Raw genomic sequence first — 13,817 nt, 5'->3', positions numbered from 1 at the left:
ACCTCCTCATAACACCACTCATTGATGCACCACCCAAACGCACCTTAAATCACTTACAATAATCAGACACTCAAAGTACAACATGTACAGCCCAGGGGAAGTGTTTCTTCTGTTTAGGTAACGGTGATCCGTCATATCAGTATCAGGCCTTCAGGTGCACTTGCATTGCGGATAATGTTTCATGATAAACGGCGCCATCCTTTAAGATCCGTTAAAGACAACATTTAAGTGGCATCACAAGAGAGTGCAATGAAACATTTAACAGACAGCTTCCTTGTCCGATGTGACCAAATTTAAAACTTGTTAAAACTTGGTTGTTCAGCTCCTCAAATCCAGCATGTCTTTCTGCCTCATACATTCACACACCCCGCAATCTCGGACAGAGGCCCCTCTGTATGTGTTTACAGTGCCACAACACACCATGCGTGTCCGCAGGCAAAGTGAGCTAATAGCTCTCTATCAAATGACACATGACTTTGAAACAGATGTGTGTGTGAACTCAAGTAAGAGGAGTGTTGGTTGCCTCTTTGTGCTATCTTTCCAGTTGATGCAACGTAGTTAAGATCCATCTTTGGTAGCCTGTCACATACACATATCCCTCATCCTGCATATAAATACATTCCATCACATACCTATTAACTGTGCTTTCACAAAGAGTTTTTATTATTATTATTTAAATTAAAGGACAATGAAGAAATTCAATTCAAGTTTATTTGTATATCACTTTTTACGATACAAATCATTGCAAAACAAATTTACAGAAAATTAAGTTTCTACAATGTTTAGTAGTAGCTTATCAGTGGTGACACAGTTTATGTGGATATGGCAGAAGACGATGAACACTATTAACAGCAATTATTATATGATGCAATCACACTTGTAGCAATATTTGTTAGTTCTGTATGTTGTTTCAGGGTTAGCATCATCTGAGGTCCTCCGAGGGGTTTGCATCATCTTGTCTCAGGTGTTCTGGATCCAGATTGAAGCTTGTGTAAATCCTAGTTACATCCTGTGGCAAAACATAGATACAAATAGAGACATAATTAGCATAGCTGCTGTTCCAACAAAGTAAAATTAATTAGTTTAACCCAAGATAAAGAATAATAATGTGCATTTGATCAGATATAACTGACGAAAGACTGGGAGGAGAGAAAGCAACCCAGTTGAGATTCGAACACTGGCCTTTGTCAGACCCGTATAAGCTCAGTTATTTTTTGTCAGTGCTATAACTTTTTCCAAACCAGCCCAAAATGGAGAACCAGACTTCCAGAGCTTGTTAGGGTTCAGCCCAGCACATGTGATAAAGTGAACATTTTCCCCAGGGCAAGCCTCCTGCCCGTTCCTGTTCACAAGGCAGACGGAATGAAGACTCCTCATTGTTAACACCCTATGCCCAAATGGGGGTAAAGATATTTGTACTCCCCTCCTTCTTCTCATCATGCAAAATTGTATGGCGGGGTAGTGCTGACATGTATTTTTAGTTGAGGTTACTTGCGTAGAAGAATTTTGTGTGACATTTTTAAATGTTTCTGTGAGAAACAAGCTTGTTGTAGTCTATGTATCTCAAGATTTAGCCGACTATACTGAACAGAAAAACAATATTTTAATGATTACATCCAACAAAACAATACAAACAATTTGCTAATTTTTATATACATTTTATTTAGCATTTTCTTTAAGGCATTTAAGATTATTGTAGCTAGAACTCAGTTATTTTAACAACAATTAAATAATATTAAATAAGCCAACGACACTTTGTCGGACTATACTTCTCTTTCTAACCATAAAATGCATTTCACTGTCACGCATTGATTTCTGTCTGTTTTAAAGATCTCACACCATGATACTGTAACCTAAAATACATTATATAGTTTAGTAACATCCTATAATTGTCCTGACTGACAGTATTTAAAAATTTGTCATTGCAAAAATAAATGTTTGTATTGTTTTCCAATAAAAAAAACATTTAAGCATTTACCTGAGAAGCAAGATGTCATAAAATACGGTCAAGTTTTGGGGTAAGAAAAATTTACTTTGTTTCCCTTAAGTTTATTTTGCTTAAGTTCAGGTCGGCATCTCTATGAATGAGTTTTCACTTATTGTTTTTATAATCTAATCAGAAACTAATAATTGTTTAGTGAAAGAATATTATACACTGTAAAAAATGTGGAGTAGGATTTACTTGAAAAAACCTTGCAAACTTTTTTCACTCAGAAAAGGCTAGTAAAAGTACAAACATTTGCCACGTAAAGCCTAAACATAAATATTAATAGGTTTAACTAGACATTTATAAGTTAAGTTTACTTGGAAATTCCCAGTTAATTTTATTGACTCTTTGTTTATAAATTTTACATTATGTAATGCTTCTCACTGTAAAAATGTGTACAAAATGTTCTTTCCTTTGCAAATTGTGCACTCATATATATTAAGTAAAACTCAATTAAAATTAAAAAATTTAATCAATTGAATTAAAAAAAATCAGCAAGCTTATACAATTTACTTTAACAAGGTAACACTGGAAATTCTATTACAGCATGTGAATCCCTTGCATTAGCAAACATGCAAGGAAGCATGTAGACAGGCTTTTATCCTTCAAAGATAATATGCCCACAATAAAATGAATAGCCACATGAACACAGAGACCTCAATACTTGGTACACCACACACAATGACGGTGACAATCAGTGAATAGAGTTTGAGTACATATGGGTCATTTTGAGTAGAAAATAAACTCCAGTTGTCACAAAACAGTATGTTACTAAAATAAACAACAACAAACAACTTAACTAAACAACTAACAACAAAAGCAACAATAAAACAGTGTACATTTTTAATTATTCATGCCCCATTGCATGATGGGAAATATGGGATCATAACTTTGATATTAACTTAAAGAATCCTTGTAAACATAACAAATGGTTCCAAGTAAAATATACTTGTGAGTTTTTAACTTAAATTTTTACTTAGGCAGTTCTTTTTGAATTAATCCTGATATTTTGAAGTAAAAAGGCAAAATATTATTTGTTTGTAAAATTTACTTAACTGATGCCATCTTTATTTACAAGTTCAAAAAAATCACTTTTTACAGCATACAGTACCTGTATGCAAGGTTTTTTTTTTTTTTTTTTTTTAACTTTTTTTATATGTATTAGATCAGGAACCCAACAATAACAGAGACACTGCCATTATTTCTCGTTTGATTCCATGAATTTCACTAGTAATGTAAATAATAATTTGTTCAGAGCACTTCCTCCAATTTTCTATCTATTGCTAGCCTGTATGACACAGTTCTGTGTTTATTTTGGTGGTTATAAAGCTGTCACCATGTCCCTGATGAGTGCAATTAAGTCATCAGTTCTGCTGTGAGAGAAAGGAAGGTTAGTTAAGTTGGGGTAATTGCAATTTAAAAAAAAAAAAACTTAAAATGCATTAATACATATTATATTAGTTTATGCATTCCCTGGGACTCAAACCCACAGATTGAGCAACATGCACTAACACTACATCTATAGAAATATTATTGAGCTATTAAGTAAAGGTAACCAGTATCTAAATCACCACCTTTATATTCTTTCATCAAACTTACATTCTGGATAAATTCTGGAATGTAATGCCCACCTTTCATGATTCAGCAAAATCCCAGAGGAAAAACTATACATTTTTGCAAGCTTAATATAATTTTTCACTCTGAAATGGAATGTCGGTAACACTTTACAATGAGGTTTAACATGTTACATTTAATTAGTGCTTTAGGTATGTTGAAAGACAATTAATATACCATTAATTTAGGTTAATTCATAAAATTGTTAATTGTTAGTGAATATGTGTAACATTTTATAAACTAATCAATATTAATGAACTGAACCATATTGTAAAGTGTTAGTGCAATAACTGCAATAATGAAGGCTTCAATAACAACCAGATCTGAATTTGCTACAGCGGTGTGATGGTTTTATCACAAGCCCAACTTTCATGAATGATGCCATTATACATTGTCTCAAACAATAAGGGAGGCTAAATGTGAAAAAAGCTGCTGAGGGGTCAATCGGTTAAGATCTTCCAGCTCATCCGTTTACCATCTTCACTCACAGTTGCATTTAAAGAATATCAACAGTGGCATTGATGACAGTCTTTCATGATTGCTCGTCCATCCATATCACGATGACAGAACAGTGAGAACTATATCTTCAAATTAACTTTGCGTTTTTCAGTCACCAAAGAACTGTTGAAAGAGCTTTGTTTTACAGCATACACATAAAGAAATGCAAAAGAAAGATGATACATAGGAACAATTAATTGGGTTGGAGAGATAGCTGCTGATTTATTCACTCTTTTTTATGTGCACCTCACCTTTCTTCCTCTTTCTCTCTCTCACACACATACAGTAGACAAAATGAAGAAAAGAGGAACTACTCTTTTTCATATTATCACTTTATTATGGTTAAACATTTACTCAAACCCCACACTCATGGCCACAAACGATATTTTTATAGGAGCTTTAGAAAGTGAAAATCTCACCAAATGCAATGCAAAAATAATGATTCTTTTAAACAGGTTCTGAACTCTAATTCCTCTGCCGTTAGTGAAGAAACGGTGGAAGATTGTTTCCACAATGGGATTAAAAATGTGACATTTTATTTCACAATTCAGACTTTTTCCTCATAATTTTGAGTTTCTATATCACAATTTAGACTTGGTTGCAATTCAGATTTTTTTTATATAAATAAATAAATAAATAATAATAAAAACAAAAACTATATATTATTAACATGGTATAGTTAAACAATGGAAAGTTAAACATTCATTTTTTTAATGTTTTTATTGCTTACTCTTTTAGGAATACTGTGCATAGACCATTTAGTGTACTACTTATTTGCTATATATTTCACACATATAGAAAGCAAGAATAACAACATTCAAGCAAAGTGCCACCCAAGACTCATGCCATATTGAGCTATAATTAAACTGTGTAAGGCTAGTTGTGATGCTTAAACTTACCGAATAATGTAGTAAAAGAGCCTCAGAGCCACAGTGCAAGCCTTTTCAGTTAAATCAACCCACTAAAGGCTTACTTATGGTTTTCTTTGAATATTCAACTACGACAGGAGAAAGTAATTTATCTAAAAAAAAAAAAAAACTGCAATTTAAATTTAATTGAACTTAAAGCTTTCGTTTATGCATAACACATATTTGAGACTTGTACTCCACTTTCAGATTACCATGGAACAGATGGACAGGCTCATGTTTATTCAATAAATTAAAGAGAAGAAAATGGATTTTCTTTCAAATCCAGAGCATCAGCCTCGCTGTCAGTTCTACAGATCCCATGCTTCTCAGGGGGAATTAGGGGAAAACACACAGAAAACAAAGGAAAAACTGTTCATCAGATAATCATTAATAAAAGCCCAAGGCACTATGTGAGATGCGAATCAATCACTTATTCACACACATTCTGGCTGATGAGTCTGATGATTTTCAACATGCTCATTGATTCATGCATTCAGTAAAACTAGCTCAACGTGGTCCAAGCATAGATTTAATCATAGAACTATCTGAAAGCACAATTCTTGCTTCCTTGGATTGTGTTTCCTTTCCAATGTGACTTCTATTTTCTCCTATTTTCACAATTGCCATTCCTGTCAGTTCCCAAATGTGGGGGTGCAGAAAACAATTTCTCTGTTGTAAAACTGTCATGCTGATCTTTATGGGAAATGGAGTTCTCTCAACACCATGCTGAGTTTCTTTATCTGGTTTCAGTCAGACAGGGATGTCATTTCAAAACACGTCTACAAGCTACACATCCACCAGACGTGTAAATCTCACACACTTTCCTCAATACAATACATCTTCGCCAAGTGTTTTGACATTGAATTGGCCAATGCTAAAATGAATTTGCAAATCAGATTTCCTCCTTATTTAATTATGGATATGAAAAGAGCGTTTCCTTCATAAAACATGTGAAATATAGTTTGGAAGGGTGGAGATTCTTTCTGCAACTGCAGAAGTGACACATTTTGAGCATATCTGGCTAGTGAGGCAGTTTCAGATGAACAGAACATTTTTTTTTAAAGCCAGACTGGAAATTGGAATATAAAGAGATGGGTGAGAGAAAATAGGAATAGGAAAAAGGTATATATTTAACCTTAATATTCATACATGATTTTTTTCAGTGTAGTATACCTCGCAATGTAAATTTGCATATACTGTATATATTTTATCCACATGCATACAGAACACTCGCGATACACAAGCTTTATATGGCAAATGTAAACTTTATTGTTTAAATCCTTGCAAAATGTAAACTAAATTGTGGTCTGGCAATAATCTGCTAACTGCGACTATAAACCATAACAAAATTGAAAGTATTATAATATATTATTACTTAGGTCACCCTTACCATTACTATACCACATGATTCACTATATCAAATGAGAACTTAAGAGTCACGGACATTGTAAAATGGCTATTATATATTGAAAAAAAACAGCCGACCGCAAAAGACATTAAAGCGGCTGATGTACGTACACACACGCACACATACAGTGCTCTACTGCCTTCAGCTTCAGTCAGTGAGAACTCACATGATATTCATGCACACACACATATAAACCAGAATGGGAGGAGCCTCAGGTCAAAGTCCCAGAATGCAACAATAAGCCGTAGTGTTTGAACAGCTCTAGCACTGTCTCTAGATAGATGGCTTGTGAAGCCAAAGGCCTGACTTCAGTGCTGTACTGAGAATACCTGCCAGGTCTTTGAATTAAACAGCTTTCTCCTTTCTTGAGAACTGAGTTCAACCCCCCCAACTGTGGTACTATCTAGACGGGAAAAACAGAAATATAGGAGGAATGCCGGAAGAATTGACGCTGGGTCGGTGCAAATGAGAGCTGCTTATATAGGCTTATAATGATGATTGACAGGACTGAATGGTTAGGCTCCTCCCAAACCTATGTTTAGAACATATCATTTCGATAATACCACTTCTGTGGTCCTTCATGATTTTTGACTAAACATACATTTTCAGATGATATGATTCTCTGTAAACCCTTCAGTAACATAGTTCTGACATTCTGACACTGAGACTTTCTTATTAGAACGCTGGGGTTCACATAAGCACGACTTCACAAGCACAATTTTGAAAGAAGTCTCTAATGCTCACCAAGGCTGCATTAATTTGATCAGACCTACAATAAAACCATAAGAACGTGGAGATTATTACAAGGTAAAAAAAAAAAAAAGTCACTGACTCAAAACTTTTGATATACTGGTAAAAGAGTCGGAATGAACATCTGGTAACTTACAGTACTTCTGATCCTTGACCTCAGTATGTCAAGTTCAGCAGAAGGGATTGGAAGAAGGCAGAAACAGAAGCAGAAAAGTGCTGAGTAATTTGGGCCAAGCATTTCAGGCTAACTGCTATGTGTTCATTTGTAATTACTATAATTGTAAAAAGGCATCTATAAACAAAATAAATAAATAAATGAAAAATACGGGGAAAAAATACCCCTCATTTTATTACAGTATGAATAATGCTGATCTTATGTTGGTTTGGAACAATGTGAGCGTGAATAATTAATAATAACATTACATTTTTTGGGTGAACTATCCCTTTTAAAAAGCGGCAAGGTTACACAGGGACGATATGTGAGGAAGTTTGAGAAAAATTGAGAGGGACAGAGAGGGACATGTATAAATAAAAGGAGAGACATGAGGAAACATGACAAAATGTAATTCTATTCTCTAAGAACTAAACTCAAGTTTGACTTCATAACCTTTGGCTTGGCTTTGACTTGAGGAATTCTTGCCGTTAACTGCCCTTTGAAAAAAGAGAAGAGTTTGTATCACAGGACGTCACTGTTGATCAGATGTTGACCTCATCAAACAAGGACCGCTGTCGGTAGACAATTGACCCCTTGACATGAAGTATTTGTAGGATCATATTGCATTGACCTTCATAGCTGTCCCGCTGTGGAGGTCCACTAGTTTTTCCAATTTGGAAAATGTTCTTAACTTGTCAGAACCCTTTGAGAAAGATGTTTTGATGCAGTGCCATACATACAGTGCTTTTCGTACACTATTTTAATGAGTTTTTATTTAAAAACATTTCACCCAAATCCATAAATACTTAAAAAATATTTTCAAATCAATTTGCTTAAGAAAAAAAGAGACTGTAGTCATATCAGAAGTCTAATAAAAGTTGTTTTACAAAACATATTAATAACATTCACTTTTTATCTTTTACTCTTCTGTTATTATATAAAGCAAGGCAGAAAAAGAACCAAAGGTAAAGGAGAACCTGAGTGAAGTTGATTGTTGTTTACAGCTGTAACAATGGCCAAATGTTGTCATTTTTTTTGGGCTGTCAATGTGTCTTGCATCATTCAATTTAAATCAAAACTACCTTTTTTAAGATTGAGATTCAAAAAGGAATTATTTTACTGTCTCCCTGCATGTGTGTGTGTGAAAGAAAAGGAATGTTTGTTTCTAAGCTTATGCTTTGCCTGTAGCACATATTCACATGACAGATAAAAGCTTGATCTTAGATCATAAGACCCAGTAGTCCCTTTATTAGTCTCTCTACCTACTTTTTAGCTAAATTGCAGCACAAAAAGAGAAAACCCCATGGTAATGGAGTGTAGATCAATGTGTTTTGTACTCATTGCATGTGTACATAATGCCTGCCTCCCAGTTGTTTTACTTGTTCTTAAGGCAGTTGATTTGTTCACTTAACCAGGATGTATAAAGCTATGCACCAGGTGACAACCTGCTGAAAACTGGCCAAACATTTCTTACCTGCCAACATGTCATATTGTGACTGGATTAGCGTAGAAAAAAGGATAATAATGTTTACCAAGCAATTATGGACCAATAGTATCAAGATCATCAACAAGATTTGCTGAGAAAACAAGCCATCATTGACTTGACATTGACTGAAACATACGCCTTATTTTGGTCACTTGCTGGCAATTATCTTGAATAATAGAATATGAATATAAAGTCCAGTTTGCCTACTGGAAAATATGACAAAATGTATGCACTGTAAAAAAATCCAACTTTGGACAGTTCTTCTAACAAATGTAAAAAAGGTAGTTTCAATAAATAATTTTTTATTTTTTTTAAATTATAGTTTATTATCTTGTGTGAAATGAACAAGAATACTTTTGTTTACATTAATTGGATACCCGAATATTTGTTCACAATGTATCCAAATGTTCTCCCAACTCTCCATATTGAGTCATCTGAACAAACAGTTTTACACTGAAAAATATTGTGCAATTTTACAGCATTGCAGCTTGAAATTTTTGTGTGGCAATTATTATTAAGAAATGATTGTTGTCAGGGCAGTTAATAAAGGATGTATTGATTTTGTTTGCTTCTTATACAAATATGTTTTTAATTGGTTATTAAAGTTTGAATATTACATGACACGCTGATCCTTTTGGACAAATCTCACAAAATGATTTATCCACTGCCACAAATACTATACAAAATACTGATTTTGTGTACTTTATTTACTGTACACTCTGATCCAATGGCATAGAGGCATCATCAGATTTATTTATACTGCTGCTGCCAAGTGTGAGGAATATGTGGATATCATGGCATTTGTCGATTAGCATAAATGTTTGCCTTTAGTTTTAAGAGGCATATAATGCCTATATCATATAGTGGGCTTTGAAATGAAACCTAAAGGTAAAAGGAGGATTGCAGATCCATGCATTGCTAAATAGCATTTTTTTTTTTTTTTTTTTTTTTTTTTTTACAGTGTGTGAATTACTAATGATATTATGTAATTAGTGAGTGTAATAGTAAAAATGTACTACAGGTTCTGTCAAAATACCAGTTATTGTTAACAACACTAACAAAAAAGTACAGAAATATCCTGCAGTATTAACGTGGATTTTTGACATGGTTCCTGTTTTAGGATGTTACAAGTTAATACTATCATTTTTTTCTGACATTTACCTTGGTATTTGGTGAACCATTTAAATCCCGAAATAGGCTACATGAATGTTGTCATCATTCCATACAACCATTTTGTCATTTAGGGACTTGTATGCAACTATGGTATTTAAAGTTACCATATGTAAATTCCTAAACCTAAAGCTTATTTTTCAAGCTTCAGATAAGACAGCGCTGAGGAAAGAGTTGTTTTCCCGCGCACATTTGGTCAGTTTTCAGTTAGTATTTCGTTGTGGCTGTTATTGTCTGAGTGATAAATCAATCAAGGTATCACTTACAGAAATGGCGTTTTAATCTAGATGTGATACCCTGTTCAAACAACAAGAGCGGTCTGAGCACCGGGCCATGGAGACGGGCTGGTAACGAGAGACGGGCTCCGGGGAGGTTGCGGGGTCCAAAGAGGAATAACACAGCACAAAAGCCCATCCGAACTCTCTCTGAGCGATATTCTCTTGACCGAGCCAAGCGATGAGGGGTGATGAGAGAGCAGTGCTATTAAAGTGAGGATTCAGTTACACCTGAAAGACAGAGAGATTACTAATATGATTATCCTTCACATGCATCTGAAGCCAAATACATCATAAATTCAATTATACTCTGCAGCTTTCGCATAAAGCACAATAAACCAATATCTTATTTCATTTCATTGCTCTCTTTGGACAGAGTTCAATCGCATGATCTTCGATACGCGTTACACTTGCGAGAAAGCGCCAGGCATTGGCCTACAGTATTTTAATCAATAGGTCCAAATGTTCTTGCTGAGATTGTTTTCTTTTGTCGTTTTTCATCTTCACACGACAGAACATGCAAATGCCTCATGAATAAATGACAGCTGAGCTCAGTCCCCAAAAGTACCACTGTCAGGTAAGCACATATGGTGAGGTCATGTTTACAAGACCTGTTGAACTCACTTGTTCACCAGTTCATGTCATTAGTTTAGCTATGCTAAGTGAACTAGCTCAATCTTTATTTTGAGTGATGATGTCATCCTAATATGCAGGTCTGGGCTGGGAAGGCAGGATGATTGTTGAATGATGGAACAATTAGGAGGGAGTATAACTGTCATCAAGAAGATATTGTGAGTAAATGGTTATACACAAACTTGACTTCCACCGTCACTTTAATAAGAGACGCATAGGTGTGTCTAATATGACTATTTTTGGGTGAAGCTATGATATTTGTTTATGTATTTTGGAAAAGCTTTGCAGTTTGAGCATGAAAAGTTCAGTAGATTGACGAGGCTCCATATCAGTCTTTAATTCCTAAATAATTATTTTCCTCTACAAGAAAAACTAATTGTAAAACCATGTCATAATTATAAGAAAAAATGTTAAAATTATGAGATACTAAGTCATAGTCATTAGATAAATAATAGACATTTCGAAATACTAAGACATAATTATGAGATACTAAGTCATAGTCATTAGATAAATAATAGACATTTCGAAATACTAAGACATAATTATGAGATACTAAGTCATAGTCATTAGATAAATAATAGACATTTCGAAATACTAAGACATAATTATGAGATACTAAGTCATAGTCATTAGATAAATAATAGACATTTCGAAATACTAAGACATAATTATGAGATACTAAGTCATAGTCATTAGATAAATAATAGACATTTCGAGATACTAAGACATAATTATGAGATACTAAGTCATAGTCATTAGATAAATAATAGACATTTCGAGATACTAAGACATAATTATGAGATACAAAAAGATTCAACTATGAGATACTAAATCATAATTATGAGACTATTTTTTTTTAACTATGAGATAAAGTCATTATGACAAGTCAGAATAATGACAGAAAATGTCACAATTATGACACTAAGATACATGATATAAGAAAATGTTTATCTTGTATTTATGGATTTTTATGTCACAATCATGTCTTTTTTTACTTTTATTGCATAATTATGATTTAGTATACTTTATATATCATGACTAGGACTTAGTATCTCACAATGTTGACATTTTATCTCATAATTATTTATAATTTTATCTCAGTTTATATCATAACTGTTTTTGTCATGATTTTAACTTTTTGTAAAATGTCTATCTATGCTATAATTATGATTTAAGGCCTATAACTCATCATCATCTCTGTCATAATTTTTACATCATAATTATGATTTACCAAACCATGATAGATTTTATGTGGTCCATGGGCATCCATACTATTTGAAAACAAATCTCCATCTCTTTCTGGTGAATTCCCATACTCTCCTTCTCGCACACTCATGCCACCCTGTTTACAAGATCTTTCACTGACTCCTATTTTACAAAGAACTGTCAAGTGATACTATGCAGCTTTGTAGTTTGCATATGTATGCAGACACGCAAAGGCTTTCTGGAAACACCTCCCATTCCCTGGAAGGCAAAAGCAGAATGCTCTTTTCATATTACACCAGACTCTGTACTGCACTGAGCCTCAGAAAAATCATTGATAATGAGAGCACTCTTGTTGTTTCAAAAAAAAATTGTGCATGCATAACACTGGTATCGCAAATAATTTGACATTTAAGAAAGAATGGTTTACAATAAATAAAATCAAATAATGAGACATTTGGAATTATTAAAAGAATCGTGCAATGATTTGCTCTGCAGTTTTTTTCCCACTCACATTTCATAATATTCTGGATGTTGTCGTTTTGCAGATTGACTATTTGAGCTCATAGTAGTAGTTCATTGAAGCTAGATAACTCATCTGTAAGATCAGGGGCCAGTTGCATGAACTTAGCCTCTATGTTAAGACAGTGTCTTAAGTACTAGGCTGACCAACTAACAGTCAAACAAAGGGTTATCAGTCTTATTTTTTGGATTCAACTTAGACTAATCTAAATTTTTATTTAAGTAAATAAAAAAAAATATGACTTGTCTTAAAGATTTATGTTCACATACTATTTGATTCTAAAGTTACTTGATGAGTAGTTACCAAAACTCCCACAGATCAGTTGTCTTAACAGAATAGTTCACCCAAAAATAAAAATCTACTGAAAGTGTATCCACCCTTAGGCCTTCCAAGATGCAGATGAGTTTGTTTCTTCATTGGAACAGATTTGAAAAATGTTGCATTGCATAAATTGCTCACCAATGGATCCTCTGCAGTGAATGGGTGCCATCAACATCAACAGTCCAAACAGACTGAATTAGGAGAGAAATGTGCACAAATTGAACACTGTTTGCAAGCGAAAACAGTCCAAAAACAGTTTTTTCTTTATTTTGGCAAGAAGCAATGGTTTAAAGTTAAAACGCCGTATTGATAGATTAGTTTCTTAACACGCAGATTTTCAATACACAAGAAATAAATTGAATCGGACTGGAGTTGTGTTGATTACTTGTGGATTATTGTGCTGTTTTGTCAGCTGTTTGGTCTCTCTACTGACTGCACCCATTCACTGCAGAGGATCCACTGGTGAGGAAGTAATTGAATACTGAAATTCCCCAAATCTCTTTTGCTGAGGAAACAATCTTATCTGTATCATGGATGGCCTGAAGGTGAGTTTCAGTAGGTTCAATTTTTGGGGGTGCACTCTCGGTCTAAAATATGTTTTGTAACAATGGATCAATAGTAACATAGCACTATAATGCAAAAAAAAACAACAAAAAAAACTGCCCTTTTAAAAACCAACAAGTACATTTGCTATCTAAAATGTATGCAAGAGCTTGCTGCAAAGGGCCCTTTACAATGACCTTTACGGAAGTGCAGCCACTGGACACTTTCCACCAGACCATGAAAAACATCCATAATTCTCCTCACAGGCAATGCACTTTAAATAAAATCTGTTTGCACAAAATAATGAAGCAATAAAACATTTTTTACATAATAATAAATACATT

The sequence above is a fragment of the Carassius auratus genome, chromosome 20 (genome assembly GCF_003368295.1).
Source record: "Carassius auratus strain Wakin chromosome 20, ASM336829v1, whole genome shotgun sequence".
Classification (NCBI taxonomy): domain Eukaryota; kingdom Metazoa; phylum Chordata; class Actinopteri; order Cypriniformes; family Cyprinidae; genus Carassius; species Carassius auratus.
This window is presented reverse-complemented; position numbering follows the sequence as displayed.